Raw genomic sequence first — 26,107 nt, 5'->3', positions numbered from 1 at the left:
TAGTCTGAGTCCTTATGGTTGGAGTATTGGGACAGGTTGAGCAAACACCAGCAACGTTAAGGTGGATTTAATGTGAATGCATAATTAGCCATTACAGTCAAGTTGCACACAGTGCAGCCAAGGGACAACGGAAGTTCCTCACTTGTTGGGGAGGAAATATCAAACTGCTGCAGTAGACTGGCCAGGGACTATGACCAACAACCCCAGCACTGAGACAATCCTTGAGAAGATCTACAAGAGTCTGATATGTAAGCACATGGTCAGATGAAGCAGGGTCCTGATGGTGGTGGGACCAGGTTATCAAATGCAAGAGGCATACAAGAAGCGTACTGACAGCAAAGACATTAAAACCAAGAAAGATGATTAGGGACACTTAAAATTACACAGCAGTGAGTTAACCTATACCATCATAATGCCTGGATGGGGGAAGCCAGAGGTGAGTCCCCCCTTATTTATCTTTGATAAACATACATTCAGTGGCCAATGTAAAACCCCAAAAACCTTGGTCAGCTAGTTAAATAACCTGAATCTGAACAACTGATTGATATCCTCAGAGCTGCCCTTTCACTACGCCAGACCACCATGACAATGACAAGTCACGGGGCAAAGCAAAATGGCATGACATTGACTTCCGGATCCCAGAGAGTAGTGTTGAAGCACAAACCGCTAACTACTTCCTTTGAAGTATGTGACACTACTTGCATGTATATCTAATTGTATTTATATTATTTATGTTGCAGAAAGCTCGTTAACAGGTAAAAGAAACTACAACTCAAGCAGAGATAGATAATACAACCAAATCAACAGGCAAGCAGATGAGTTTTAAGGTGGGTTCTGAAGAAAGGAAATTAAGAGAGAGCACGAAGAGGAAGGGGAGTGTGTTCCAATGTTTGGGGACCAGAAGAGAAAAGGAGCAAAATCAGGATTTAGCACATGAGTGATGAGGCACAGTAAGAAGAAAAAAAAGTTTGTGATGGAAGAGAGAAGGAGGGTGCATAAATGGAAATGGAAATCAAGGACTATAAGAAAGGGGGGGGCGGACGTGGAGACACTTGAAATCGAGACAGAGAAAATTGAAAAGAAGACGCAATTTAAAACAGATCCACTGAAGTGATGCAAGCAAAGGGGAGATAGACTCTTGACTCCTGAGAGGGTAGAGAGAAGAGAAGACACACAGAGGAAATGTATATAGAATGGACAGGAGCCGGATGATTATCAGAAAGACCATGGAGATGAGAAGAACAGTAGAATAGTCGAGGGAATATAAGAGAGGAAACAAGAGTTTTGGCAGCGTTGAAGGAAAGAAAAGGCTGAGCCTTCCAAACATTGAAGAGCTGGTGGGGGCAGGAGCGTGAGGTAGTTGAAATAAGACTGGAGAATGTAGGAGCGGAATCAAGGAAAGTGCCCAGATTCCGAGGAGATTGAGAGATGTTGACAAAGGTAGGAGGAAAAGAGATGGAAGTAGGGGACAAAGGGGGAAGAATAATTGAGGCAGGAAGGAAGGGGCCTCAGTCCTGGTGGGGTTTAGATGGAGGTAATTATCCTCCATCCAAACCTGAATGGCATGGAGACAGGATGTAAGAGTAGACTGAATAGAGGGAGAAAAAGATGAGAAATAAAGAGCTGCATTCGTCAGCATAAAAGTGTTGAGAAAGACTGAAGAAAGAGATAACAGAAGCTAGGGGAAACATGTAGAGGGAGAATAGGATCAATCCCAGAACTGGTGTAATACAGGTGTGGGGTTGATTGATGGTTTAGAAATGGATATTCATCCCTGGACCACTGGTGCCCTGGAAGTTGATTTGTCACACTGCTGACCCATAGCACAATGATGTAGAGAAGAGAAGAGGTCCAAAAATGGCATCCCTCCCATCCCCTGCACACTATTACTGTCCTGTCATAAGGCGGTTAACCATACTTTTACTCAAAATAATTATAACTCTCATAAATTATAAATGTCAACAACACACTGGTTATTCATTTGATTAAAAAAAACAGAAATTTAATGTGAGAACATTTTTTTGTCAATGCAGATACAAAGTCCAAAATAAACGGCTTGTGTGGACAATTTCATCAATGCATCTATGAATTTCAAATTATACGGCTGACGCCTTTCGAGATAACTAGCTCTTTTTCTTGAGCCAAAGTTGAACTGTAAAACAACAAAATAAATGAAAAGTCATAAGCATTTTGCCTTATAAGTCAGAATTTAGAGATTAGAAAAGGCACAATCTGACATTAGAAACCATAGGTAAGTCGCATTCAATCAAAGAAATACATCAGATTTGGAAAGAATTGCTAGAGAGCATCCACTGGTGTGAGAGATTAATGAGTACAATGCCTATTATTGCATCAAGGAAAGTCACCTGTATAGGGCTCATCCCTCTAATTCAAAGCAGTATCCTACCATCAAAGTGAAATTCCCTTAAGTAGTAAAGACAAAATGCTGGGACTCATCCTACTCATGCCAGTGAGAGGCCTGAAACTAAGAATAGTGAGAAACACGCTCGGACTCATCCTACTCGTCCCAGTGAGTTGCCTGAAACTAAGAAGAGTGAGAAACACTCTGGGAGTCATCATACCCATCCCAGTGAATGGCACACACCCAAGAAGAGTGAGAAACAGTATAACACTTCTCTTACTTAGTAATTTAAAAATTGAACAGGAGAATAAGAATAACTGTTGGGTCTACAATAAACCTCTCAAGGAGAAATACCTAGAAACAGAGGAGGAAAAACAAGATGTTAAATGCCTTATTAATTTAAAGAACTACAGAAACATAGAAGATTCTTACCACAGAAAGGGGGATTCAGTAACCCTAGCAATCTCAGAGAAGGAGACACTTTCAGATACTCTCAATAATGACATTGTACAAGAAAGTCCAAAGCCTGTAACATTGAGGAGGAGAGGACTACAAAAAGAACGGATAGGGGAACCAAAGACTTGGAAAAGTCCCTGAGAAGAATTAAATAACTTAATCCAAGAAATATGGATGAGGAATCCTATCAAAGAAAAAGGAGTCATTCCCCTGGTTATCTGTGTTTTTGTATTAGTGGTAGGGACAGAGCAGCCTAGCTTTGGAAGGAGGACAGATTGTTTACTTTGGTCTTCATCACAGATGACGAGCACCTTAGTTTGGTTAAGCAGGGACATCCATAGAGTAGGGATAGTGCGGTCTTTTGACTTATTATTTATTAACAGAAAGTGAAGAATACCAAAACGTGTTCTGTCTCCTTCTTCTGACCTACCACTGTATCTTTACGTCAGGGCAGTATATGCCACCATCTCACATTGTGTTTTGCCCTTATTTGCTACTCTACCTTAGTTGCATTGTTGTTTATTTTATTCTTAATATTAGTGTGACCATCAGGAATGGTGGCCGATTCATGACCAGTTCCCTGATATTTCTCCTTGTGTCTCATTTGGTTTTCACTCTGCTTGGCCATTTCTTTCTTGGTTTGGAAATGCATGCTCAAGTTCTCCACATGTTTCTCTTTCCTTAAAAAAGGAGGAAGGAGTGCAGTGGCTTGATTGTGTTTCTAAGATGACCGTATCCATGGCCTGCATGTTTGGTTTCCAAAGTCTGAGGATTCTTTGTCATGTTGATGACATCACCAGTGAAACAATGATGTGGCTGTGGTGTTTTCGATGGTAACAGCTGGAAGACATTTGGTATATGCTCATTGGTCCTGCAGCTCCTGCAGCTTGCACATACTTCTAATGTGACATTCAATAAAAGACTTACCTTATTCCAGAGCCAGAAAGAAATGTAAACATTTTGAATTACTGTAACTTGCTGTAACCAGCAATAAGAAACATTTAAAAAGGTTACAAACATTGCAACTCTCACAAATATGACATCAAAAAGGGAAAAGCCCTGAACATGAGACCCCAAATTGATGCATCAAGTAATCAGCTCATACATCTTGATACTAGTAAAGAATGGATCGAAATGGATTTCCCTTACAATGGGCCTCATTATAAGTTTGCTGGTCCAGTAACAACGGTACCGGTAAACTACCGTTGTTACCGGACCGGCAAACTACGAGTTCTGGTCGCGTGTGCCTTCCCGCCCTCCAGGACTGGCCTGGCGGGCCTACGGGCACCCGAGAGCAGAGCATGTCAGATGCACCGGCACCATTCTGAATGGTGCTGGTGCATCCAAACACCCCATTGGGGAGCATTCTATTTCCGGCTCCCGCGAATGGGAAATAACCGGGTCCGGCAAGGCCACAATGACCCGGTAATTGCCCATTCGCGGGCGCCAGAAAAAAAATTATACCGCCAGAATCATGAGACGCAATGACTCCCAAATGCATGGAAAAATCCATGAAATTCACACAATGTATTACATAACAAATCTAAAAATTCTGAAAACATATCAGCTCTGCCTCTCATAACTCTCATAACTATGAGGTCCATGTTCCTGATCCTAAACCCATGTCAAGCTACCCTGATGTCGCCTCAATCAGTTGAAGCCCTTCTGAAAACAGTGGCCTCATGTATACCTTCAAATTTTGACCCGAGCCCCCCTAACTCACCATCAGTGAAGGCAATCTTCCTTAGCTTGTTCCATCTCTGGTTCAAATCATCAACACCTCAATAGAACATGGTGAATTTCTTAAAACATCCATGGTCCTCATCAGAAGTTTGGTGGCATCCCTGCAGCAAATCTGCTGGGACACTGCCAATGCAAATAGCGTCACAACAACTTGGTCCGGCGCTATTAGCACCAGATCCTGAGTTGTGATAAGGCTGTTACTTTATATTTGTGAATTGTCCATAGGACTCTATGGGGCATATTGGGTGTATTACTGCTGCAGTAATAGCACTGCAGTAATAGAGATGAAAATGGGTAGAAAGTCGCTCAAAGCTGGCGGTAAATCTGCAACTTTCTGCCTAAACTCAGGATTGGGCAGAGCGGTAATGCAGCGGTAATAGCATTACCACCACATTTTTACGGCTCCGCCCAACCTGTGATGAGGCCCCATGTAGGTTAAGTAATTCCTCTCTGGAAGACATCAGCAGAAGACCCGGACTTTGAATGATTATCCACTTTTACAGTCCTCTCTGTTCCGAGCATATCCGTGGAAAGTTATATTGATATGCACCTGAACAAGTGAGGTTAGCAATGCATTGTCTCGTCTGTCAAGTATTTTTGTAAAAAAGAAGACAATACTCTTTAAAAAATACTTTGTGGAGGCGACATAGAACACATGCTTACAGAATCCTATCTCACTATCCGTGCTCTCCCCCTCTAACCACAATTCTCTCCCTTCTCTCCCATACTCTATTGTACTCAAATTACCCCCCTCTCCCATGGAAAGCATACTACAATGTTGTGGTGAAACCTAACATCTGCCAACACCCATCCCCTCCTCTCAAATTCACATCCATAGTGGCCTCGCCTATATCTGTGTTGTACTATAACATGACCCCATTTATGACTCCCAAGTAATGTCTGTATTACTTAACAGTGGTGTTCATATCTCCTAGTCTTGCTCTTACACAGCACAGTTTTTGTTCTTTTAAGGTGATTCCTACTACCTGAGAGTAACTCTCTCTCCATCCACTAGCAGCATATGCACCTTCCCCTAGCAAACCTACAATCGTCTTGCTATGTAATCAAGACCCAGTAACCAAAGGCAGCCACCCATATGGGTCAGTGAGAAAAAGATTATAAAGGCAGTGAAAAGGAAGACTAGAGCTAGGACTACTCCAGAAATTACCTCATTACCTCAGTCCTGGGCTGTGTAATAATCAAATGCTGGGTGGCGTTCATTATCCAATCTGTGTTTTGGTGTGTTTTTTGATGTTGTGCATTTTGATGTGCTGCAATAGTCTAATATTTTTCATGATTTTTATTTGTGAGGAGATGAATGCCTGATATTATGTATGTGTGTTGTATGTGATTAATGTATATATATTCAACAAGCCCCGAAATATATTTTGCACTCACGTGCATTTAAAATAACTTGTGAGCACAGCATATTATCTAAGACGCTGCAGATCTCAGAACAGCACGAGTTGGTCTACCCAGCGTTCAAAATAATATCTCGCAGATGTTGTTAGAAGCTCAAATCGAGCATTTGAAATTTGCGATATGTTGTTTGTGCTCCAATAAGAAGCACCTTTGGAAACCTCTTCTGCATCCTGATTGGCCCGTTGCTTTACTACATTGGCCAATTACACTGATTGGCAGGTGGAAGCCGGCCCAACATCATAAGGCCCTCATCACAAGGCCAAGCCCTGTGTGTGCCTGTCCAGGCTGCCGGAGCCGCAGTACCATACATGCTGCCCTTTGCGTGGTATCACTGTCCACCGCCTCCCTCACTCTTTGACTTGATTAACGCCTGCTGAAACTATGAACTGTAGTATGGTGACCAGCACTGAGATTCCAAGCCGGTGCCGCCTTTCTACTGCCTAGGCTACCGCGGTAAGCAAGTTCTAGACTTAATCCACAATCAATCAGTCCCCCACATGCCGTAATCGTGCGATTGATTTAGTCACATTGCCACTAAAATCTACAAACAATAACGCTGAGGCATATCTCTTCTGCGGACCTACTCCCGCCGATTCGTTGCTCACAACTAATGAAGGTACGCCATGTATGCGCTATTGCAAAACAATCTGTTAAATACAACACTGCTACGATTGCAAGTACCTTTGTCGTTAATTTCCTTCGGATGTGCTAAATGCTTAATGACTATCACCCCGTGCTTCAAATCTTACTTGTGTCAAATGCTACGCAGCTTGTCTCCAATTGTGTTTTTGCAAAAAGTGCCATTTGATCATTACCTTTCTCATCATTTTGAAACTGCTCCTCTCTTAGTTTCGTTCCCTGATACTACATTGACCATTGCTCGCCACTTTTGGCTAATGTGAAATTATTCTCTGCTAACCTCTGATCCTGTGATATTACATTAAGCAGTGTTTGCCACTTTTAGCAAATGTGAAATTACTCTCTGCTCGCCTCTGATCCTGTGATAATACATTAACCATTGCTCGACACTGTCAGCAAATGTTTTTTTACTCCCTGCTAGCCTCTGATCCTATGATACTACATTGACCATTGTACGCCACCTTGACAAATGTGAAACTGTCTTCTGCTGGCATCTGATCCTGTGATACCAAATTGACCATTGCACACAACCTTTTGACAAATGTGAAACTGTTTTCTGCTGGCCTCTGAACCTTTGATGCAAAACTGCCCATTGCTCGCCACCTCGACAGACACATGCAATACTGTCGTTTCATACCGCCCAATATCACAAATACTAAACTGTTTCAGTTCCCGCACATCAACTAGCCTTCTGATAGGGCTGAGCCCTTAATCGCCCAGGCACTGCTCAATGCAGGCCATATCCTCCCCATGTACTTCTACCAGAAAAAGTATCTATCGATCTGACTTCCTTAGGATTCAGGCTATTTGTGACACCCAGTCGTGCTAACCATTAGGCTATAGATCCAGTCAACAATTCTACCTAATATTCAGCACTCGAGCTATCTGACTATTCACTCTCCACCAATTGAAATATTAGTCATGAATTATGCTTTCATGCTAGCACAAGATCGTCTCTAACCTTCAACAGCCTACCTAACCACACAAATCAATATCTTTAGCTTACAACTTAGCTCCGCTTAGGCTTGTTTAATCATTCACCTACACACCTGCACAACTACATGCATACTGTTTGCACTTAGTGCCCTCTCTTTTCTCACAATAATACCACTTGCCTTAGTTGCTACTGTCAATGCAGTGAAGCATGATACCCAGCAGGTTTCCAAGGTCCCTTCCTCCAGGCCTAGTAAACTTAGTAACTCTCTAAGGATGTCCACAACACTACCACCATCAGATACTATAATACCTACTAAATTCTTGCCATCTCTCCAGTTACAGTCAACCAAACACAATACCACAGTAAGGACATCAGCAAGCAATACCCTCCCGCTTACACCTCTCCAATGGATCCAGCTATACGCCACTTGACCCACACCTAACCAACCCTGTAATACAAACATTTGGAACACTAGATTAGAGTCAAAATGTAAGAATGCCCTCCTACCACCATCTAAAAACAGAAGTAAAATCAATACTAAGACCTTACCTATGAGTAGAAAAATTATCCAACTGGACAATGATTCGACCCCATTAGCAAATACCACACAACCAGCAAGCATCCCTGACAGTAATATCCCACTCATCAAGGGAGCACTCATAAATGCAAAATCCTTGTCAGCTCATGCTCTTGACATTGCGGACCTCATAATCCTGAACAAATTTGACTTCTTAGATATAACCGAGACTTGGCTTTAAGTGGCCTCAGGTCCAGCACTCTCACTAGCTATACCGGACAATTATATTATCGTTAGACTTGACAGAGACTCCTCCAGTGGTGGTGGAGTGCCCTTAATTGCCAAGACCCAACTTGGCCTAAGGACTCTACCAAATCAACCTTTCCCTTCAGGAGAACTCCTGCCCATTACATTACCAATCATGAACAGTAACAACCCACCTCATGTATAGGCCCCCAAGCCCCATATCTACCTTTGAGGAAGATATCATACACCTCCTTACCACAAATACTAAAACAGGATCCCAAATCATGCTGCTGGGAGACCTTAATCTAGGCCTCCATGATATAAATGATGACAATGCCCTAGCCCTTGCCAACATGATTACAGAATTAGGATTCTCACACCGCGTTACCAATACCAATCCTACACACAGCAAAGGGAGAACACTAGACTGAATTGCTGACCTTAATTGTGACACTAAGATTCTATACAATATACCTTGCGCCTGGTCTGACCACTATATAATTTCATTCACCTCACAGGACAGTATTAGACCCTTCCACTGCAACTCATTTTCCCCACTAGCACTCACCAGAAATAATCGCAATATTACAGTAGAGAAGTCATTGCCCCTACTACAACCCATTTTCACCTACCCTAACTTTAACACAGACCCCTCAGCATCAGTAGAGCTATATAACAGACTAGCACCATTGAAAATGTTCAAAGCTAAGGCACGCGCTCACTTAAACTCCTGGTTCACCCTAACCTCAAAATCTCACGCAATAATGAAAGAAGTGTTGAAACCATATGGAAAAATCACCCAACAGCACAGAACAAAGAAAAATTCCTTAAAGTCTCCAACAGTTACAAAACGGCCATTCACCTGACTAAAAGTGACACTTACAATGAAAGAATCAATAAAGCGAATTCAGGCACAAGAGAACTATTTATCATACTTAGAGAACAAGAATCCCCTATACCACCACCAGAAACGTGCACCAAAGACAAGACCTTCTGAACTAACATACAAAAAGCACTGCTTGACAAAATAGCACTCCTACAAGCAAAAATTGAAACAAAAAAACTAAGTCGCACATCCGACTCACACCCACATGAGTCCCAGAATTCGTCCTCTAAACCATGTGACCTTTTTAAGTTCTCCCCTCCCACCATTAACGAGGTAGAAGGCATAAAAACTAGCCTCAAACCATCAAGATGCCAGGGGGACATCTGCCGTGCAACTATTATCAAAGAGGCAGCAAGGGATCTCGCACCTTTCATCACCAAACTGATAAATGCATCATTTGAAAGCAGCATGGTCCCAACCAATTAAAGATGCTTGGGTCCTCCCAGTAGTAAAAAAACATAGCCTTGATCCTAACATTCCAACTAACTATAGACCCATAACGACAGTACCTTTCCTTCTGAAAATCCTAGAAAAGGCAGCATACTTACAGATACAGGAACATCTTGAAACTAAAAATCTTCTCGCCTGCGACAATCAGGAATTAGGCTGAGACATGGCACCGAAAAAGACTTGATAGACTTGAAAACTCAAATGGAAGACATAAAAGATAAAGGCAATTTAACCATCCTCCTTTTACTTGATTTATCAGCCGCATTTGATTTAGTCAATCATAATATCTTATGCAAACACGTCTCGTCAGCGGCCCATTTCTCAGCCAAAGCTACCATGTGGATACAATCCTTCTTGGACAACAGAACCATGAGGGTATTTGCACCATCTACCTCGGCCGAAACAGCACTGGTCTCCTGCGGAGCACCTCAGGGCTCTTGCATATCCCTGACGCTCTACAACATCTTTACGAAGCCCCTCTTCGCTGACCTTAACTATTTGGGTGTCACCTACACTAACTATGCAGATGACACCCAAATCCCTATCCCTATGCATGGGGACGACGACACTGACACAAAACTGCTCAACAAAATGTACCTAATCAATCAAGCATGGATGGCCACACACGGCCTTTGTTTTAATGATGATAAGAATGAGTTACTTCTCATCGGATCTCAGACCTAAATAAACTAGACAGTCAGTTCAAATCCTTTAATATAGATGGCATTAACATAAATGTCTCCAAGGAAGTGAAAACATTCAGAATGTATCTTGACTCCTCACTGACCCTGACTAGACAAGTCAACGCGACAGCCTCTGCCACAGCCTATACATGCAAACTAATCAATGCATGCAGACCTTTCCTGTCAACAGCAAGTTGCACATCCTTGGCAAGAGCGCTTTTACTATTTAAACTAGATTATTGTAATGCATTGTACATAGGAACTAATAAGCAAAATCTAAAAAAAACGTCAAATACTACAAATTAATGTGCTAAATCCTGTGCTTAACATCGCTAGAACTCATATATCGGTGGCAAGACGCAATATCCGCTGGCTATCAGTGAATAACAGAATCGCATTCAAAACCTTAGCACTCACTCATAAATGCCATTCTAACTCGGCTCTCAAATAGTTGACTTGCAAAATCACAAGAAACCGATCTGACAGACCCACCAGGTCCTTTAATTTACACTGCCTCAAGGTCCCTATATTTAAGATGCGGAAAGCAGGGGGCAGTAACTTCCATGTACTAGCAGCAAAATTATGGAATTCCCTGCCTGTAGTCCTAAGAGCAGAACCTTCATACTATTGCCTCAGGAAAAATATAAAAACCTGGCTCCTTACAGAGGAGGCACCATAAACGTCTTGCTCATCCTGTTAACCGCTATATGTCTCTGATGCACTTGCAACATTTTCCTTGTAGTGCTTCTTACCTGTCTGTTATGTAATTCAAAGTGTATGTAACCTTACGCAATGCTCCCAGATACCTGAGGGTTAGGTGCGCTTTACAAATGAACAAATAAATAAATAAATACGTGCATAATTGGTGTGAAGTGAAAGTGTATGTTTGGTAGTTATTCCAAGGGCCATGAAGGCATGCTGAGCAAATGAGCAGTGGAAGTTTGTACTTTGCCAAAGTTTAGAGTTCAAAGGTATCCCTAGCAATTCCTTAGCTGAAAATGGTATGGTTTTTGTGGTGGTGGTGGTGGTGGCTATGAAAACTGCATTGCTACACAAAGGCATCTTGAAAGACATTCCATAGCTGACATTGGCCCTCACTATAACTCTAGCAGTAGCCATGCCCTTATTAAGGGCACAGCTGCCGCCGGAGTTGTTTTTTTTCCGGCACCCGCGAATGGGCAATAACCGGGTCATGTCGAGTTTGGCGGACCCGGTAATTGCCCATTCGCGGGTGCTGTTATGGCCAGCCTCGAATGGGGGTTGGGAGCATGGTTGCACCAGTACCGTTTATAACTGTGCTGGTGCAATCATGAGTTCTGCTCGCGGGTACCGGTGTGCACACCTGGTCAGACCAGGCGTGCAGTCCGGCACCGGTGAGCAGATCTCGTAGTGTGGTGGAGAGGTAACAACGGCGCTGGTAGCACTACTGGCACCGTTGTTGCCTTTCCGCCACACTCACAATGAGGCCCATTGTGTGTGCATGCCATGTATTGCGATTTGTTTTTGTTGCTAGTGCAGTAGTGTGCATAATTAATACTTCTTGACATTCCTCCTAGGAGCTTTGAAGATTCAGTCATTGTGCTGTGTTGTGCTGTGATATCATGAAAGAGGATCATTGAGTTCCTAATCAACTGCTATGACATCACCGCATTGGTATAAAGTATTTCGTCAGCCTAGTATTTTTTTGGTCGCACTTGGGTGAGTACAGGGACACCTGCTTTGTATATTTTTAACAGTATCATTATACATCCATTCTCCACCCAATGCAATGATTATCCTTGGTACAGTCCAGGGGGTGGACAAGGAAAGCAGGAGGCCATGAACAGCAAACATGTTAGATTGTAAATGCAGTGCGCTTTGCACCTCTACATTTGCTCTGATTATTAATGCCACCCTGAACCTCCTCTGCAGAATGTATGCCCAGTGTTGTAGCTGCCTATCAGTAGTTCCATATGTTTCATTCTATTTCACTTAGCAACATTTAAGTTTTACTTTACTATAGTGGTTGTGTTATTAAAATATATTTTATTTTAAAGATTCCAACTTTTCATCGGTTAATTTGTAAAGTGCTCCTTGCAGCTGTTTTTGATGGTGATTCTGTTGCATTTTGAGCAACCCTAGGTGGCATGACTTCAGATGAGGTGTTATGGGTTGGAAAGGGTGCTTTGGCTGTGGTGAACCAGTGAAACAGATTGTGTAACTAGAAGTACATACATAATTAATGTTTAGTTTTGTGGCGGCAGGTTGTTTGTGCTGTTACTCACATTCTATGTCTGTTGAAGGGTTTCCAATTGTAGCAGTGACTTCTGTGTCTTATTTGTTCAGTGTTTCTAACTTCTATTTTTTGTTTCAATGGAATATGTGCCTCAGCAACTGTTGCTAGCTGTTGGTGGATTCAATTGTCCTGAGAATGGGCAGCTTTCAGCATGAGTATTGCAATGACGTGGAGCTGTTAATACATACACTGATCTTATAGATGGGTATATTGTTTATGTAATGCTTGTATACATTATATCAGTTAGTTATTTTACTAAGATTTTAATTCATGTTTGTACTGTTTGCTGTAGTGTAGTGTAATACTTAAGTAATGTAATGGGAATTATTTTCTACAAGCTTTTGCTGAGATTTTGTTGTTTAGTCATAAGAATGATGGACACGCTTTTTGTGAGCCTTCCTTTCCTTTGTTTCGACTCAGTCTTGCTCAGGTTTCCTTCACCATTTCTTCTGTGGCGTCTCTGTCATTTAATAGAAAAGGTATATTTTACAGTTCCATGTATTCTCTTTATTTAAAGTATATTTATAGAGTTGTTTGCATGAATAAAGAACCAACTTAACAGCCCTTCCCCCACCCCACTCAAGCACTCCTCTAGCCCACCACCCCTGGTCACCGCACTCATTTTAGATCTGCAGCATCTTAACTTTATGTCTTGTGTGACTCAGGTTCAGCCAATTCCCAGGATGCGTAATCTCTGCAGGCAATATGGTACATTAAAGTCACTGTGAAAGAAGTTTATGACTTCTTCCGATTTGATTGAGAATTTGGCATGATTCCCTTGAAGCGAGTAAGGGACACACTCAAGCGCTATGAAGTTCCAGACTTCACAATCCAGTCCTTCTTACTCAGGAATTCTTTGGATCCCCATTTCATTTTTGTGCCATGACCAGCAGGGCAGCTAAATTCAATATATTGTGTATGCCTTATGGCTTGGCTTTGGCCATAACCTGCACTCTTCGCCATATAGTTTCAACAAGCATTCTCTGATATGTCAATTAGTCCTTCTGCCAAAAATCTCTTTCATATTGTCGTGTACCATTCCCCAAAACCCTGCCAAGACTGTACAACTCCACCAGATATGTGCTCAATCAGCCATAACCCTGCATTCTATACAGAGGTTTTGAGATTTTCCATTTATTCTTAGTTGGTTTGACTGATATTTGTAACTAGAATCTTAATAACATTTTCTGTTGGGGATTTTCCAATTCTGAGAAGTGGTACAACGCTACTGACTGTGTTCTTCCTCTTGTTGGTGAGAGGGTTGTATTAGCAGAGGTGTAACAAATCCTCTCCCTGTAAAGATAAACATATTAAAAATGTATGCTAACTTAATTATTGTTGTCTATTTTTGTTTGCTGGTCATTATGCGTAGTATGAGTAATGAATGTATAAGTGATTTCATTAATGAGGGTTTTTCCGTTCATTGAAAACATGATTTATATAATGTGTGCTGTGTTTTGGGGGTGCATGCATGATATTATATTTTAGTGATGTTTAAAATGTAGTTATAATACACAAGTGACTGCTTGCAGTGTCTATTGTTGATACGATGTACAACTTTGAGGTGTGTGTTTTAAAAAGGCAAATGAACCAAAGTGACTGGGATATTTTTCTATGGTTTTAATCTGCTGTGCAACTGTGATGCATGCCTTTTTAAAATGACATACCAGTAAATTAAATTGATATTAACTAGTCATGTTTCCACATGTTTTCTAATACGTTATGCAACTGACTGATGTCTTTTGAAATAGTACATTAGCTGACATGTGTGAGACGTTTTGGTGTGTTTTTAATATGTTGACAGCTGTGATACATGTTTTTTTGAAGTTCCAAATGAGTAAATCAAATATGTTATGAGAGCGTTTTTGGCAGAAGGACTAATTGAGATAGCAGAGAATGGTTGTCTATGTTAATGCTATGTTTATCTTTACAGGGAGAGGATGGGTGGATACGGAAGCAGGCCCCGTGGTTATCTTTACAGGGATAGGATGGGTGAATACGGAAGCAGGCTCCGTGTTTACACATCATCTCAAATAAATGAAGACACCTTATGTTTTCTTTTTCCATTTGTGAATTTTGCCTTGTGTGTGTGTGTGTGTGTGTGTGTGTGTGCATGTGTGTGTTGTGTGAGTGTGGGGTTTGTGTGATGCAGGTGATTTTAAGTGTAGTGCAACATATTCCTGAGTATCTTTTCTCTCTATAACCTTACTGTGCACCGGTTCCATGTTGGGTGTCCTAGTTGTGGGTACTTGTGTGCATTGAGTGGTACAAATCATTTTTCAATTGGTCACCAGTCCTTACTGTGCATGTGTTCCATGCTGGGTGTGTTGTTTCTGGATGTTTATATTTGTTAGGAGGAATACACTTTATTTTGTTTGTCCATCCGCACCTACTGCACATGTATGGACATATTGATACGTTTTTATGCCTTAAAGATTCAACTTCTCCTGTTTGGATATTGGAATTTGTAAAGTATTTGTAGCATGCCCTACTTTGGCTTAAGGGCCAGGAGCATGCATAAAATCTCAAAAAGCCAAGTGAACAATTTTGAGATATTGAAGGATAAATAATGTTCACCCTCTAATAAGAAACCAAGGCAAACAATATGCTGTGGCAGTTGTTTTTGGGATTAAAATGTTGATGAAACTACATATCAGTTTGGACTCTGGCTGAATTAGTTGCATACTAAATTTGGTGAACTTTTTAGGATGACAATAAATGTTACATAGGATAACATTTTATATTAGAGGGAGGAGTCATAGAAAATCTGGAAATTCTATTGCTAATAATGTTTGACTTCAATGACAGATTTGGACAACATTTTACAAACAAAATCTTTGTCACAGTCTGAACTGGTTATGTTGGGAAAGATTTGTTAGAAAAAGAAAAAGTTATTAACAAAGCAACATAACGCTGTTTTTCGGCATGCTCCCATTCAATTTCCTGTACAGAAAAAGTCAAGATTTCATAAAGCCGAAGCATGAGAACTATTGGGTAGATGTGGACCAAATAAGAAACAACCAGAGCACAAACGGTTCCCTTAATTCCCGGGACAGGTTTAGGGTAAATCCACCCAGCAGTTTTTAAAATACTTGACGGGGAAAGGGGTGTCCACTGCTCCCCAATTGTTTTTTATATCTCCCATGGTATTCTTCAGCAGAGAGGCTGAGAGATTTTTCAGAAATTAAAAGCTCCCATTTTTACCCAATATTCTATTGCTAGTAACGTTTTACCTGCTGGATGGATTTGAATGACATTTTCCAAAATAAAATGATTTTCAAGTGTCACCCCAAAGTGGACATTTTGGGAACAATAACTTAAAAATGAAATAGTTATTGAGAAAACAGAAAACACATTTTGTTTTCAGACTGCTCCCATCCATTTTACAATAGAGAAAAGTGCTGTTGTTGAATAACCAAAGCGTGAAAACCGCTGGGCAGATTTGGACCAAATAAGAAACAATTTGGGCACAAAGCATTGACTTAATTTCCTTGACTTGTTTGGGGTAAATTCATTCAGTAGTTTTTAATATATTCGACAGAGATGGTATCACACCCTGCTCCTTTAAACCTTTATATCATCCTTGGTGTTTTGCAGCAAAGAGGCAGAGAGCGGCTAATAATTTTTGACTTGGTGGAGGCATTTGAATAATAATTTCCAAGTAAAAAGTTTGTCCAGGGCCCCAAACTGGAAATGTTGGGAACAATATGTTAAAAAATGAAACAGTTATTAAAAAACAAAAACATATTTTGGTTTCAGTGTTCTCCCATTCAATTTCCTATAGTGGAAAAGTGCAGTTTTTGAACAGACGTAAAGGTGAAAATGTCCCAGCAGATTTGGACCAAATAAGAAACAACTTGAGCACAAAGCGTTGACTTCATTTCCTTGACTGGTTTGGGGTAAATCCATTGAGTTATTTGAGAGAGAAGCAGGTATCCCCCGCTCCATAAAACCTTTAAATTGACGTCAGTGTTTTGCAGCAGAGAGGCTGAGAGAGGCTAATAATGTTTGACGTGCTGGATGAATTTGGATGAAGGTTTCTAAACAAAAGGTTTGCTAATGCCCCCCGCCCCCAAACTACATAATGAAAATGCTATGAAGAGAATGTAAAAACACAGTTTTCAGCATACTTCCCATTTATTTTCCCACACAGAAAAAGTAGTATTTGAACAGCCATAGTGCAAAAACCGCTAGGGGGATTTGGGCAAAATAAGCTGCAATTTTACTGCAAAGCGTTGATTTATGTTACTTAATACTAGTTTGGGGTAAATCCATCCAGTAATTAACAAAAATATTCAACAGAGACATTGGGGTGTCCCTGCTCCTTAAGAACTTTATATATTGGCTTTGCTGCTTTGTAGCAGACCGGCTTTCAGAAATGAAAAGCCACAGTTTTTCTTTTGCTCGATGCAAGCTTTTCCCTGATTATACTGGGAGAATGTGAAAATGAAAGAACTGAAAATTATATTTGGAGGAGGAAAAAGGATGCCATCAAGCACTGGAATGAAACCCACTATGACCTTAAAGAGTCTAATAACCTTCTTGACTTTGGAAACAGACTCAACCATCCTCTATGCAGTTACTTCGAAGGGGAACACTGATTGTTTTGAACAACAGCTCTTAGATGGCCTGTGCGAAGTCGCTATATAAATACCAATAACAATAGCAATAACAGTAGCGATCACATCAGACTAGAGATCTTAAGTGGGAAAGAAGACATCATGTGAAGTTGAGGATTTCGAGGTGGGTTGGGGAGCCAGTTACAGGTTTATCTGTGGAAGACTGTAGGAATCTCACGAGATTACCGAGGCAAAGCCGCAAGATGTGCTCAGCAAATAATTTGTGTCACATGAAGCAATGAGTGATCGGGGGTTGTGGGAGAGGGCAAGGGAGGGGAAAAGGAAGTAGTGGAGTGGTGGAACCTAGAAAAAGAATGCAGACACATCATGAGTGACTGTGAGGACATGGAAGACTTTTTAATTCCGAGCATTTTTTCCCGTTATCTCAGGAATTGGTGAACCTTATTGAAAACGATTTATTTGAAATGATTGCAGGAATAAGGAGTTAAAAAAAGGTTTACCATCTGCAGAACCTACATCTACTAGGCAAGGAACAATGGGTGTTTTGTAATACATCAATTGTGTGACATGGCCAGTGGCCATGGCTAGTGGGCCCATAGAATGCTACTGGTGCAACATTTACAGGAGCCATGGTCAAAGCCCATAGCTAGTGAGACCTCAAGAACCTATGCACAATTTACAGAGGCCACGGCTGTAGGCCATGGACACTGTTTAGTGGGCCCAAAAGAAAACTATTGGTGCAACATGTACAGTGGCCACGGCCAAAGGCCATGGCTAGTAAGACCTCAGGAAACTATGCAACATGCTCGGCCTTAGCCACTGGCCACGGCCATGGCTGAAGGCCATGGCTAGTGGGCCCAAAATAAAACTATTCTTGCAACATGTACAGGGTCCAGGGGCGAATGCCATGGCTAGTGGGCCCTGAGAAAACTATAGTATAACAAAACCCTTGAACTTCAGTGAAAAAACATTAGTTATGAGAGAGTTAAGGTGATCTGATTTAATGCAAAAAAGCCCCATAAATTCAAAACTCACATTTCAAACAAGTGCTTTAACCACTTTGTGACCTGTTGTGCATCATATAACATTATTGATGGCATCATTAATTACATCACACATGCCATCACTGATGACATCACTGATCGCGTTACTAATGATACCATGCAATACATCACTGATGGGAACAATAATCACATCATATATGACATTATTCATTATATTGAGTATTTTATTACACTTCACAATAATAACAACATATCATGGAACAATACACTGATACAGAAGTATTATATGATTACACGTGGAGCATTCATTTGTACTACTTATCAACTTATACAATGTACAATTATAAAATGTTACATTATATATGGTTTGAAGTACCTCATTCAGATACATCTATTTCAGGTATTTCAAACATAATATAATAAGCATATGTAGTAATAAAAAATAATAGATAGACGTAGAAACATGCTTTATAGTAAGTTTTATGAAAATAGTAAATGTACACTTTAAATTTACAATTCTCATTACTGTAATAATAACATTACATGAACACATTATTTTCGAAATTACAAGTTTAAAAAAATAAAATACCTATAAAACAATGAGTTGCTTATATTACAAAATTATATTTATAGAAATAAAATGAAGATTAGAAAGTTAATATTTTATTATAGACATGGCAATTGTATTACTAATATTTTTGGTCATTTCTTATGAAAATAAATTAGGAAGTATTATTTCAATATAACAGATTACCTTCCACAATACGTAATTCTTATAAACTACTCTCCATTGTAATAATCTCTGTATGTATTTAACATTGTGCACTGTAAACGTCATTTAAAGAAACAAGAGCAGCATACAATGCATTATGTAAGTATGAAATATGTACATGCATGGTATGTAACAAAACAGAGTTGTCATATTTCAAAATGTAATGCATCAATCCAGTGATATCCGTAATGCCATTAGTGACACCATCAGTGATGTCATCAGTCTTATAATGTGTGATGTACTTAGTGGCCATGGCTAGTGGGCTCCAAGAAGCCTTTGGTGCAACATGGCCAGTAGCCACGGCCGAACACCATAGCTAGTGGGCCCCAAAACAAACTATTAATGTAAAATGTACGTTCGCTAAGGCCAACGCCTGTGGCCACTGGTCATGGCTGAAGGACATGGTTTATGGACCCCAAAGAAAGCTATTGGTGCCTCAAGGACAGTGGCCAAGGCTGTACATTGTGGCCACTGGCCATTGTCATAGACTATGGCTATTGGGTCCGTAAGAAGCCTATTGGTGCAATATGTACTGTGGCCACGACAAAGGCCAAGGGCCATTGCTAGTGGGACCCAAAGAATATTACTGGTACAACATGGACAGTGGCCAAGGCCAAAGGTTGTTGCGACTGGTCATGGACAAATGCCATGGCTAGTTGGCCCCAAAGAAATGTTTTGGTGCAATATGTACAGTGGTCAATGAAGAGGGATGTTGCCACTGGCTATAACTGAAGACCCTGGCTAGTGAGCCCCAAAGAAAATGATATGTGCAACATTGACAGTGGTCAAGGCCGAAGGTTGTGGCCATTGGACATGGTCAAAGGCCATGGCTTTTGGGTCCCAAAGAAACCTATTGGTGCAATATGTACAGTGGTCAAGGACGAAGGACATCACCACTGGCCATGACTGAAGACCCTAGCTAGTGAGCCCCAAAGAAAACTATTGGTGTAACATGGACAGTGCTATATAACAAAGAAGTGTCCTAATAGTAACATTATTGGTGCAAAACCTGTGCATTCATCACAGTGAGTGTCTGTTAACTCCCATTTCAGTAACAACAAAATACCATAGTCATTTTACCTTTTGTAAAAAACAAGTTTGAGGGGGTTTCATTATTTGCCCACCTCTTGCATTCGCTTTATTTAAGACGTTTTCAATATTTCTTAGATATGAGAGTTATAATTTACCCTCAAAATGTGTATAAAGTGACAAAAAACACAAGCATATTGAAGGAGACAATAGAAAGTCTCTTGCTTCTATATACAATCATATACTTGATAGATCAAAACCAATGGGTACAGGAAAACAGCGTGAGCCATGCAAAGCACATAGAACAAAAGATTAAAGAGATACACATTTACAAAACATTTTCTCAGTGTGTGCAAAACTACATGAACAAAACCATAAACATCACACGTATACATTAGTAACCCTTAGCATGTGTTGTGGTCCATGTGTCCATACTGTGAATGGTATCACCTACTTCTACTCATTCATATGGATCTATGTTCCTAATTTGTTGCTTCTAGGAGAGATTTTATATATGTCAAAGTTGCCGATGTTTAATTCAAGTTTAGTGTAATGGTCACTTGACCTATTCTAGGCCGACATCGCTAATTATTAGTACATGGTGAGGACAGGGTTGAGTAGCTGTGATCATGTCCTTCTCTTAGATGTTTCGACAAGGAGTAGTTTGGTATGCCCTCTTCTGGACCATTAGATTGTTGGACCCATGGAGTGGGAACAGCAAACAGTGTAATTACTAATTACATGGTTACTGATGTGACATAGAACAAGTGTAAATACATTGAGCTTCTAAAACTTGGGAGTGTGGCTACTAGGGAGCCCATATGAGAACTGATCTGGAAGGCCGGAAAACCAAGTAGATACGTCTTGTCGGAGGTGCATAGAGCTCGTGTTTTCAATCCGGTCAGAGTTGACACCCTAAAGGGCAGGAGACCTGCAAAGTAAGAAATATAGGGCAAATGTATGTTCCTCAAAAGAAGAGATAGAGTGGATTCTTGTCATAAATATACTTGAAAAGATATTAAAAAAGGTTTGAAAAACACATTGAGTCTGCAGGATAAAAAATCTCTGGATCGGTATCCCTGCTTCTTGAGCGTATTTGGTGCATAATGATGTACTGTTTTGTTGCTGGGCTCTGCAAAACAAATGATGAAGGGCCATGTATGTTCTATACTGTGACACAAGTGTTTAGCTTAAGGAGACTGTGCTACAGGGTAAAAAGGAGGCAAAGTTAATTGCACATTGTCCGAGAGGGCTCGGGATATGAACACTGTACAGTGTCTGAGAGATAGAGCACTTGCGTGCGATGGTCTTGAATCAGACGCTCGCTAACTGTAAAAAGGGGGGGGGTGTTAGCCTGGACATCCACATAGATACGGGAAAAAATGAAAGCTTCCTGGAGAAAAATAAGATGGCTTACCTTAGCCGCAGGGATTGGCAGAGTCTTGTGGAGCTAGGAAATGCGGTCCGATGCAGCCGGTTGCTATGAGACCTAGCTTGGTGTAGGAATGCGTTGCTGGAGCAATGAATCGTGTTTCTGGCGCACTGATGTGCAAATGGGCTAACCCAGTAATGCTAGATACGTGGCCATATTGGAAGTAAAACGGTATTCATCGCATTATTAAGGAAGCAAAACCTAACATAGTACAAATCAAAGTGCAGATGACATGTGGTAAAGGGTAGACCCTGTGTTGATTGATACTGCCCAGCTAAGGGATGAACAGAGGGTGCTCTGGTGCTATGAAAGGCTGCAGAAAGAGGAATTACTGGTACCTCCTTCTGAATCCTTCCCTGGTGATGCCCAGTGACTGCACATTGCCAATAGCGTTTCTGGTGCCAAATGGTCCGCAGGTCCCTGCAAACACATTCGTAGGGTTAAAAGGTGTCCACTGACATGTGCAGTGCCATTGGTTTAAATTGGCCCCTACAGAAAAGTGGGGGGTTCAGGTGCGGTAGGTTGTTACATCAACCCTGTTCATAGATGTTGTTTATGTATTTCAGGCACATATAACCCAGAGTTCATGTAAACGAAGGTATCATTTCATTGAGGCCTGTGGTGTAGCTTTGAAGTTTGAATATCCACCATGCTTCTTATGTAAGAGGGCATTGTGGCATTCATACTGTGGTGGCTAAATCTGCTATCCACCACCTGATGTCATGTGGACCGTGCTGGAGTTCTATGTAGTGTGAGACTAAAGGGGAGTTATGTACTTTGCACCTGATCTTGAAACGATGTTCACCAATCCTCTTGTCGACAGAACAGGCCGTCTGTCACACAGGGGTGCTGCATTATGTAGATGACCCTGCTTGTTTTGCAATTCATAAAATGTTTCAGGACCCAGTTCTTTTGTCCTATCTTGAAGCTTTTGACCTTTGCGGTAAATCTACATATCGTGATTGTGCTGCACGAATGATTACTTACTATTACTCGCAGGTCACACTGTGTACTAATGGTTTATTTTTCTTCATCCCGGAGTGAATTAGGTATTCTTTCAAATGAATGGATCTTTTGAGTGCCATGCTTGGCAGTGCTTCTCCCGGCATGCCGGTTTTTATAATCGTCCAGAATTTCTTTATTATGGATCTTATTTTGCTTGTATCAGGACCAAATTATATATAATTGATCACTCTCGGAAAGTGTAGTGCAGTTTCATCTAGGTGGTGTAAAAATATAGTGGGGAGGTCCCAAAATTGTAAACGTTCAGATTAACTGGAATGGGAATGAAAAGTATCTTCCACTTACAACTGGAACCGCTGGACTGATTTTTACGAAACGTGGGCCAGGAGCTCGAGCCAGACCTTGAACGGGGCCTGCAACATGGTTGAAGACCAATCTCTGGGGATTGTGGCCATTACACTACAAGCCCTGGACAGTGGCCCACTGTCCCATTTTGGGCATAGTCTATGCAGGGCCCAGGCTGTGAGCCCTGGAAAATATCTTCTGGGGGTTGTTATTTGTGGATCAGGCAACATGGCTGAATCTCATGCCCAAGGGAGTGTGGCCATGTACACAAGTTGCCGACAGTGGCCCACATTCCTATTATGGTTTAATGGGCACTGCAACAGGCTGCAGACTGTGCCCTGTGGCTATTGTGGGGCGGGGGGGGGGGGGCGTGTGGGTGGAGCATTGGGGCATCTTTAACAAAACCTACAAAGTTATGCTGGGTCTGGAAAGGCTTGCAAAACGCCCTGCTGGTGTTTAGTAAACATGCCCCAAAGCTCCAACCACAAGGCTGTCAATCCTATACTGCACGGATGTTCTCTAATAAGGGTTACACTAGGTATGTAGTTGTCTGCAGCCTTCAGAAATATGTGTCTTGAATTGGTAGATGTTTGTATAAAGTTACAGTCTTCATTTGCATACCCACAAAGCCTTGCTGATGTGACTCTGAACTGGAGGTGAACTGCCAGGAATGGAGAGAGAGAGAGAGAGAGAGTAGAGAGAGAGAGAGAGAGAGAGTAGAGAGAGAGAGAGAGAGAGACAGAGAGAGAGAGAGAGAGAGAGAGAGAGAGAGAGAGAGAGAGAGAGATATCACTGCAAGTTGTTGGGGAACTGTTACTCTTCTTACAAAGGGGTGTATGCCCATAACCTGTCACAGTAGCTCAGTGAGTCAACTCTTTAGCCGTGTAAGCAACATAGGATGGCATGCTCTGATACTTGCAGACCTAAGTCAGCCTTTCACCATTCAAATAACTACCATTGTGTTATATGCGTGTGTATGTTCTTTTCTTTGCAGCACACGTTTTGTGTACTTATAAGATGTAGGCATTGTCATATATTTCTACTGCGATCTTTTTTGTAGAAGAACATCACGAATGTGTCTGTGTTTTTGTATACTGAGAGCTATTACAATTGGATAGTAATTCTGCCTGTTATTGCAGGGCATTGAAGTAGGCGAAGTCTACCATGAAGCTCTACATAAGAAGACCAATTCTTATTTTTAAAATTATTACTAGTAATATGTTTATATAGCTTTACTTAAACCCGGTAACAAGCACAGTATGTTAGCACCATAATATCATTATAACATTAATTTACAGTGCAGCGAAATTGCAAAATCTTAGCTATCATGTTCTTAATGAAAAACATTTGTATTCTCATTTCATTATTATGAACAGTCCTCTTTCCTCTTTCTAATAAAAATTCGCAATAGGGAATGTACATGCGTGATGAAGCATAGGTGCATTAAAGAGACCGAGTTTCACCTTTGCCCCTACTGTAGTTTCCTGTTATGAGACCTCACCACCTTTTACAACCTCCAAATTTCCATTTGGATATTCCTAAGGAAAAATAGGATTGCAAAGATATTGTGAGGACATTAGAAGAGGGACGCGTAAACATAGTTGTCTATTATGCAAATGTGATACACACATAATAAGGTGAATGTATTAACACACACCCCGTGAATTCTGATTATAATATTACGCTCATTAATTCTGTTATTCCCAACAACATAGTGGGTAAAGTGTCAGCAGTGTGACATGCCTGCTCGCGAGCACTGTCTTCCTTCGGGGATATCCTGAGCGTTGTGCATGGTTTTGCCGGTTAGGCAAATATGCAGAATTGTGCCCTCGCCGTCATTTGCTGACTACCTTCAAACCCGAGTCTCGGGATGAAGATCCGGGGGTTTCACTGGCACTAAGATTTGCAATATCCATCAAGCGTTAATCATGAGGCGTGAAAGAGAGAGAAAGAGAAAGCGAGGAGAGATGAACAAAGAGGGATTCCAGGGCAAGAAAACAGAATGAATGAGAAAATAGAAAGAAAAAAAAAAGATGTGGTTGAGAGAAACAGAATACCTTCCATATGAAGGAAATTACCAAAATATTACAATTAATATTCACTCTCTTTAATGGATGTGTTGCATATTGTAATTCTGCGGAAACCTTCGGTAGTCTCCAGGTATATGTCAGCAAATTACTGTGCCAGATGGCAGTGATTGTTCAATTCTTGCACGTCTCCCAAACTTTAGAGCTCAGAGCCGGTTCTGCACTGGTCCCCAGCAGGCACTCCCAACCTTTCTCTGTTCCATCTCACTGTATGTAGCTCTAACTAAGGGTCTGATTGCAAGTTCGTATTTCCTCCAGGAGTATAGCCAAACAGAATTATCATTAGCCCCAGGGTCGGAACGTTGGAATCCTGACACCCTGTCAGGATACAGCACTTCCTGACAACATTCTCCAGTGTAGCCATTCTCAAATGTACCTTTTGGCAATGGGTCAGTCCATGGTCGCCATCAGCTCCTTTCTTCCGCCTTCTCCCTGTGCTCCCCTACGGCTCCACCTCGATGCCTTGGAAATTAATAATGGACTTCACTTCCTTGGTGATAGAGGAAGAGAAGTCCGTTCTTCATTTCCATGGCTTGGATAAGGTGCCCCTGGAAAGCCATTGATAAGGTGGACCAACCAGGGCTGCATCCGCCATGGACATGACCAGGGTGCTAATATCTCCGCAAGTCAAACTTGCAGACACATAAGAGGCCGCAATGTCCTCTGGAGCGGGCAGTAACACTGATTCACATAACATTTTCCTATGACATTGTGCCATTATAAAACACTTCCATGAATCAGCCCTTCGCTTCTGCATGCAGTAAGCATGTGGTAACTTGAAGGATCTGTGTGTTTCTGAGTCATGAAGACCCGTCCATTAGTCACCATTTTGGAGTCCCATAGTACTCCATGTCTAAATACCATATTACTTAGGATTATCGCATGTGGTAATATCACATATGGCACTGTGAAACAAAACCCTGAAATTAATTGAGCAGTAAAACATGCAGCATTTTGCAAATACTGGCTTTTTATCCTTACTGCCAAACTCGTAATTGTCTCTCGTTGTGCATTTTATGGATGGCCCAAAGTCACTCCTTCAGATAATTCATCTCAACAACCTCTTGAGCTACACAATGTTTTCTAATATTTAACGATACTCCTGGCTACTGATTCATTATTATTATTATTATTATTATTATTATTATTATTATTATTGGTATTAGAATGTATGTTGTGCTATCTGATGGATTCCTAACGCTTCTAAGCACTGTAATAATAGCTGTTATTAATTTACAGTTTAGTACCCTCTGAATGCAAATTAAGGGCTGAGTTGGCC

The sequence above is a fragment of the Ambystoma mexicanum genome, chromosome 11, assembly GCF_040938575.1.
Source record: "Ambystoma mexicanum isolate Mex_15411 chromosome 11, UKY_AmexF1_1, whole genome shotgun sequence".
In the NCBI taxonomy this organism is placed as follows: domain Eukaryota; kingdom Metazoa; phylum Chordata; class Amphibia; order Caudata; family Ambystomatidae; genus Ambystoma; species Ambystoma mexicanum.
Note: the sequence above shows the minus strand (reverse complement) of the source record.